General features: G+C 37.1%; 1 pseudogene; it reads left to right on the top strand.

Moving 5' to 3' along the window:
• Nucleotides 1–450: 450 nt before the first annotated feature.
• LOC112403417 (GTP-binding nuclear protein Ran-like) lies at nucleotides 451–7,631 on the top strand (annotated as a pseudogene).
• The last annotated feature ends 732 nt before the right edge of the window (nucleotides 7,632–8,363 follow it).

The following is an 8,363-nucleotide window of genomic DNA, read 5'->3' as shown; positions in this document are numbered from 1 at the left end:
AGTTTTTAGTATATTGTGAAATTGGAGTCCAGTTTCATATTTTTTCTTATTCACAATCTATCTAATGCCATTTATGGGAAAGTTCGTGCTTTCTCCTCTTATCTCCAGTGCCATCTCTGTCACTGATTAAATGTCTACAAATTGTGGGTCTTTCTCTGAGGTTTGTAATCAAATCATTCTTTCTCCTTAATAAAATTTTATGTGTTACTAGTATTTAGAGATGTGACTGACTTCTCAATGATGATTTCTAGCTGCCAGTCTTGTTAATACTAATAATTTGTCTATAGATTATTTTATGTTCTCAATACTGACAGTCAGCTACAAATAATGACAGTTTTTTTTCTTTCTTGCCAACCTTGATACATTTTATTTCTTTTTCTGGCCAGATTGCAGCTGCTAGGATCTTCAGGACAGTGTTGAAAAGAAGAGCCACTGGAGGGAGTGGCCAAGATGGTGGAGTGTGAAGACCCCTCCCATGGGCACACCAAAATTTCAACTACTTGTAGAGGAACTACTGATGAGAAAAACTGGAACACCAGCAGAAAAGACCTTCTACAACTAAAGATACATAAAAGGAACCACAACGAGATGGGTAGGAGGTATGGAGATATGGTGTAGTCAAGACCAATACACCCAAGTGGGCAACTCACAAACAGGAGGCTAATTATAATTGCAGAGGTTGTTCCCAAAGAGCAAGGAGTCCAAGCCCCAAAGTGGGCTCCCCAGCCCTGGAGTCCTGCACCAGGAAGATGAATACCCAGAACATTTGGCTTTGAAGGTCAGTGGGGCTTATTTTCAGGAGAGCCAGAGGGCTGTGGGAAATAAGAGACTTGACTCTTAAAGGACACACATAAAATCTCACACACTCCAGGACCCAGGGCAGAAGAAGTAATTTGAAAGGAGTCTGGGTCAGACCCACCTGCTTATCCTGGAAAGCCTCCCGGAGAGGCAGGAGGCAAAAATGATACAGGCAGCAGCTATTTTGGGAAGCTTTTTCTATCACGTGGACACTGGTGCTGGCAAGTGCCATTGTGGAATCATCTCTCTAGTTTATTAGTGCCAGCCCCTTTCACTAGCTTGTGGGCACGAGTGCTGGGACACCTCAGCCCCACCCACCAGACCTGGTGCTTTAAGAACCCCTTAGCCTAGAGCTCCTGAGACCCAGTCCTGCACACCAGTGGCCTGGCACTAGCCCCAAGACAATACTCATCCACCAGTGACCTGGCACTAACCCTCAGAACACCTGGGCCTCAGCCCTGCCCACCAGTGGGCTGACACCAGCTCCAGGACCCACCAGCTCTGGGACACCTTGGGACCCTCAGTCAGCCATGGCAGAATCCAGCCTCATCCACCTGCTGACTCACCAGCTCCAGAACCCCCAGAACCCTGCATCAAGAAACCTTGGAACAGGGTTGCAACCACCAATGAACCTACTCTAGCTATGGGACCTGCCAGGACTCAACTCTACCAAAGAGCAGGCCAACACAAGGCTCATGACCCTCTGGAGCCCCAGGCCAACCCACCATCAGTCCATTCCCAGCTCTGAGACACCCTGGCTTCTCAGCCAGCCACTCCAGTATTCAGCCCCACTCACCAGCTGGCCAACACCAGCTTTGGGACACAACGGACACCATAGTCATTGGCCTCAGGAACCAGCCCTATGCACCAGCAGGCAAACAATATATCTGGGACCCCCAGCAATGCAGTCACCCACACCAGAATCTGGGTCTGCCCACCAGTGGGCCAGCAATAACCCTGGGACCCCTGAAACTTCTCAGCCAGCAGTCTCTTGGCCCAGCCAAGCCCATAAGCATATATGCCGATTAAGTGGACAATCTAAAGTGGACAAATTCCTGGAAATGTACAGTGTTCCAAGACTGAACCAGGAAGAAATAGAAAATATGAACAGACAAATTACCATTAATGAATTGAATTAGTAATAAAACAAATCCTCCAAAAGTCCAAGAACAAACGTTTTCATAGGTGAATTTTAGCAAATTAAAAAAAATATATAGGCACCTTTTCCTCTCAAACTATTCAAAAAAATTGCAGAGCAGGGAATGCTTCCAAACTCATTCTATAAGGCCAGCATCACCTTGATGCCCAAACCAGAGAAAGATATCACAAAAAAAGAAAATTACAGGCCAATATCACTGAAGAATATAAATGTAAAAATCTTCAACAAAATATTAGCAAACCAAATTTGGCAATACATTAAAAGGATCATACACCATGATCAAGTGGGGTTTATCTCAGGAATGCAAATATGGTTCAATATCCACAAATCAATCAATGTAATACACTACATTAACAAATTGAAATATAAAAAACATATGATCATCTCAATAGATGTGGAAAAGCCTTTAACAAAATTCAACATCTATTTGTTAAAAATACTCAACAAATTGGGTATAGATGGAACACAACTTAACATTATAAAGGCCATACATGATAAGTCCACAACTGACATTATGTTAAATGAATGAATTTCCCCTCAGATCAGGAAAAAGGAAAGGATGCCCACCCTTGCCACTTTTACTCAGCATAGTATTGGAAGTCCTAGCCACAGCAATCAGACAAGAAAAAGAAATAAAAAGAATCCAATTGGAAAGGAAGAAGTAATACTGTCACTGTTTGCAGATGACATGATATTATACATAGAAAATTCTCAAGATGCCACCAAAAAAAAAAAAAAAAACAAACAAACTAGAGCTGATCAATGAATTCAGTAAACTGGCAGGATCTAAAATTAATATACAGAAATCTGTTGCATTTTGATACACTAAGAATGAACTATCAGAATGGTAAATTAAGAAAACAAGGCCATTTACAATTTTTAAAAAATAATAAAATACCTCAGAATAACTCTAACTAAGAAAGTAAAATACCTGTACTCAGAAAACTATGAGATGCTGTTGAAAGAAATTGAAGAGGACACAAACAGATGGAAAGATATACTTTGTTCATGGGTTGGAAGAATTAATATTGTTAAAATGACCACACTACTCAAGGCAATCTTCAGTCAGTGCAATCCCCATCAAAATACCAACGGTATTTTTCACAGAACTAGAACAAATAATTCTAAAATTTGTATGGAAACAGAAAAAACCCCAAATAGCCAAAACAATCTTGAGAAAGCAGGACAAAGGTGGAGGTGCCATGCTCACTGATTTCAAACTATACTACACAGCTACAGTAATCAAAACAGTATATTACTTGCACAAACACAAGACACATAGATCAATGGAACAGAATAGAGAGCCCAGAAATGAACCCACATTTATATACAAAGGAGGCAAGAATATACAATGGGATAAAGACAGCCTCTTCAATAAACAGTGTTGGGACAATTGGAGAGCTACATCCAAAATAATCAAATGGGACTACTCTCTCACACCATACACAAAAACAAATTAAAAATGGATTAAAGACTTAAATGGAAGATCTGAAACTGTAAAACTCCTAGAAGAAAACATAGGCAGTATTCTCTTTGACATCAGTCTTAGTAATATATTTTTGGATATGTCTCTTCAGGCAAGGAAATCAAAAGCAAAAAAAAAAAAAAATCCAAATGGAGCTACAACAAACTAAAAAGCTTTTGCACAGAAAAGGAAATCAACAACAAAATGAAAATGTTGCCTACGGAATGGGAGGAGATATTTGCAAATGACATATCTGATAAGGGGTTAATACCCTAAATATAAAAAGAACTCATACAACTAAACATAAAAAAAAAAAAAAAAACCTCATTAGAAAACGGACAGAGGATCTGAGCAGAAATTTTTCTAAAGAAGACATACAGATGGGGACTTCCCTGGTGGTCCAGCGGTTAAGATTCCTTGCTCCCAATTCAGGGGACCTGGGTTCGATCCCTGGTCTGGGAACTATATCCTGCATGCTGCAACGAAGATCCCACATGCCACAATGAAGACCCCAAGTGTTGCAACTAAGACCAGCACAGCCAAATAAATAAATTTTTTAAAAAGACATACAGATGGCCAACAGGCACAAAGAAAGATGCTCAACATCACTAATTATCAGGGAAATGCAAGTCAAAGCGATAATGAGATACTACCTCACACCTGTCAGAATAGCTATAATCAAAAAGACACTAAGTAACAACTGTTGATGAAGATGTAGATAAAAGGGAACACTTCTGCACTGTTGGTTGTAATGTAAATTGGTGCAGCCACTATGGAAAACATAGTGGATATTCCTCAAAAAGTAAGAATAGAACTATCACATGATCCAGCAATTCCATTCCTGGGTATTTGTCCAAAGAAAACAAAAACACTAGTTCCAAAAGATATACGCACCATTGTGTTCATTGCAGCACCATTTAGAATAGCCAATATGAAATCAACCTATGTGTTTATTGATAGATGAATGGACATAGAAGAGGTGATATACATATGTACAATGGAATATTACTGAGCCATACAAAGAATGAATTTTTGCCATTTGTGGTAACATGAATGAACATAGAGGGCATTACACTAAATGAAATAAATCAGACAGAAAGACAAATTCTGTATGATTTCACTTTTATGTGGAATCTAAAAAATAAAACAAATGAGGGTTTCCCTGGTGGCGCAGTGGTTGAGAGTCCGCCTGCCAATGTGGAGGACACGGGTTCGTGCCCCGGCCCGGGAAGATCCCACATGCCGCGGAGCGGCTGGGCCCGTGAGCCATGGCCGCTGAGCCTGTGCGTACGGAGCCTGTGCTCTGCAAGGGGTGAGGCCACAGCAGTGAGAGGCCACAGCAGTGAGAGGCTCGCGTACCGCAAAAAAAATAATAATAAAATAAAACAAATGAACAAACATAACAAAGCAGAAACAGAATTATAGACACAGAGAAAAAACAGGTGGTTGCCTGAGGAGAGAGGGATAGGGGGAGGAAAGAAATAGGTGAGGGAGATTAAGAGGTACAAACTTCTAGTTGCAAAATAAATGAGTCACAGGTATGAAATGTACAGTGTGAGGAATATAGTCAATAACTATGTAATGTGTTTGTATGCTGACACATCCTAACTAGACTTATCATGGTGATTATTTTGAAATGTATGGAAGTACCAAATCACTATGCTGTGTACCAGGAACTAACACAGTGTTGTAGGTCAATTCTACTTCAAAAATAAACAAACTGATGGGATAAGAGATCATATTTGTGGTTACCAGTCATGAGAGGTGAGAGGAGGGTGAACTGATTGAATGAAATCAGTCAAAAGGTACAGACTTCCAGTCATGAGATAAATAAGTATTAGGGATGTAATTTACAAAATGATAAATATAATTAACACTGATGTATGTTAGATATGAAAGTTTTTAAGAGAGTAAATCCTAAGAGTTCTAATCAAAAGAAAACTTTTTTTCTTTTTCTTTAATTTTGTATCTATATGAGATGTTCACTAAACTTATTGAATGTGATAATCATTTTATGGTGTAAGTCAAATCATTATATTTTAAACTTATACAGTACTGTATATCAATTATACCTCAATAAAACTGGAAGAAAAAAAAGAACCATTAATGGACACATTTTCTTGCTTCTGATGTTAAGTAGAATACTTGCTATGTTTTGTGTGTTTGTGTGTATGTGTGGATATATCTTTTGTAAAATTAAGAAAGTTTCTATTTCTATTTTACTAAGAGCTTTTATCAATAATTGTTAAATGTTATACAATGTTTTTTTCTGCATCTATTGCAATAATAGTAAGTTTTTCTACATTAAAATTTTAATACAGACACTTAGATATTCTACTACTGAACAAACTTTCTATTCCTCTAATTAAACCAACTTTAACTTCATATATCACCTTAACAGTATGTTTGAGAGCTTAATTCAAGTGCATTTAGAATTGATTCTTTAGTCAGGAGGGAGATTCAGGCTACAATTACCTTGTTTTGTATTCTTGTCTGAATTTGGTATCAAGCACATACCATTTTTATTTAAAAAGTTGGGGAATGTTCCCCTTTTTATATTTTCTGAAAATACATTAAGGTCAAAATTATATGTTTCTTAAATTATTGGTGGGATTCATAAAATTATCTGGACCTAGGGTTTTCTTTATGATACTCTTTTGATCTAGTGATTCAATTTCTTTTATTGCTACATGAGCATATAAATGTATTTCTTGCTTTATAACAATACAGATTTCTATTTTGGATTGGTAATTTCTATTTTTCTAGAGCATTGTCTATTTTAAATATTTTTCAAGATTTTTGCCATAAGGTTTTTAGAGTACTTAAAATACCTCCTGTGTTTTTATTTTGTTCATTTATTCATTCCTAATCTTTTTGTTGTGACGTTTAATGTTTTTGATTAGAGTCTGTCAATTGCATTAACCATTCCAATTTTTTTGTTTATACTCTATCTTGTTTTCTATTTTCATTTGTGCCTGCTCTTTCCTTTATTATATCCTTTCTTTCACTTTGAGTTCATTATGTTGTTCTTTTTCTAATTTGTTAAGAAATGCTTAACAAATTAGAAATTTGTTGAAATGCTTATTGAAATTAGAAATGCTTATTTCATCAATTTTCAACTTTATTTTAATAAGACTTTAAGGCTATAAGTTTACCTTCACAAGTTCTGACAAGTAATATTTATATATTTTTTGCTTTAATTATAATATTTCTAAATTTCCATTAGAACTGTGTTTTTTAATTTCTAAAAGTTTGGAATTATTTTAATTATATTTATGTTATTATTTTCAACTTAATTGCATTGTAATTAGAGAATGTGGCATAAGAATTTCTCTATCTTGGTTTTTTGAAATGCCAATTACACATTTTATTATTTCTTTAGCTTTATGTTTACTTTTTTTCTTTGCTCATCATTCCTCTTGCATCTCATACATTTCTGGGATTATTTCCCTCCCTCAAGTTTCTTTACTGAGTTTCTGTAGCACCCCAAACAGATGATATTAAAAGTAGAGGAAAGATAGACGGAGCTGGAGATGCTTCTGGAAGTAACATCACGATAGCAGCCCAAGGAGAACCCCAAGTTCAGTTTAAGTTTGTATTGGTTGATGATGGTGGTACTGGAAAAACTACAGTCCTGAAACGTCATCTGACTGGTGAATTTGAGAAGAAGTATGTAGCTACCTTGGGTGTTGAGGTCCACCCCTTTGTGTTCCATAACAACAGAGGACTTATTAAGTTCAATGTTTGGGATACAGCTGGTCAGAAGAAATTTGTTGGACTGGGAGATGGCTATTATATCCAAGCTCAGTGTGCCGCTTATGAATGTTTGATGTAACATCAAGAGTTACTTACAAGAACATGCCTAACTGGCACAGAGATCTGGTACTACTATGTGAGAACATCCCCATTGTGTTGTGTAGAAATCAAATGGATATTAAGGACAGAAAAGTTAAGGTAAAGTCAATTGTCTTCCACTGAAAGAATAATCTTCAGTACTATGACATTTCTGCCAAAAGTAACTACAACTTTGAAAAGCCCATCCTCTGGCTTGCTAGAAATCTGATCGGAGACCCTAACTTGGAGTTCGTCGCCATGTCTGCTCTCACCCCGCCAGAGGCAGTCATGGACCCAGCCACGGCAGCGCAGTACGAGCGTAATCTAGAGGTTGCTCAGACAACTGCTTTCCCGGATGAAGATGATGACTTGTGAGAAAGTGAAGCTGGATCCCAGCGTCAGAAGTCTAGTTTTATAGGCAACTGTCCTGTGATGTCAGTAGTGCAGCGTGTTTGCCACTTTGTTACATAGTTAAGCAGAACATGTGTTTAATCTTTGGGATGCTGAAGGAGATGAATGGGCTTCAGAGTGAATGTGGCAGTTTAAAAATACCTTCATTTTTTGGACCTGCATATTTAGCTGTTTTGGAACACAGTGGTTTCCTCCTTGAATTTCAAGTATAAGACTGCTACAGTCACATCACAATATTCAGTGGTGGAATCTTGTTACTGTCGTTCCCATTCCTTTTTGTTTAGAATCAGAATAAAGTTGTATTTCAACTATCTTAAAAAAAAAAAAAGTAGAGGAAAGAAAATCCATCAAACCTACAATGGAATAACCATTAGGTTGACAGCTGCTCCAAGAACAATACTAGGTACCAAAAAATATTGAAATGACATTTTCAAAATGTTGAGAAGAAATAACTAGCAAATTTAAAATTCTGTATCTCAGCGAAACTCTCTTTTAAAAGGAAGGAAAATAAAAATATTTTAAGCAAATAAAACCTGAAAAAATTTACTACCAACATAGGCAATATTTAAAAAGATGAAAAACTGATCATTTTCATGAATTATTGAAAGACATACAGATTCAGGGAGGCAAAAGATCATAAGCAAGATAAATAAAAGTCAATCCATAACTTTCTCATTCTCTTTAATCATTCTGGGC

This window comes from Neophocaena asiaeorientalis, unplaced genomic scaffold (assembly GCF_003031525.2).
Source record: "Neophocaena asiaeorientalis asiaeorientalis breed wild unplaced genomic scaffold, Neophocaena_asiaeorientalis_V1.1 scaffold641, whole genome shotgun sequence".
Lineage (NCBI taxonomy): Eukaryota > Metazoa > Chordata > Mammalia > Artiodactyla > Phocoenidae > Neophocaena > Neophocaena asiaeorientalis.
This window is presented reverse-complemented; position numbering and strand designations above follow the sequence as displayed.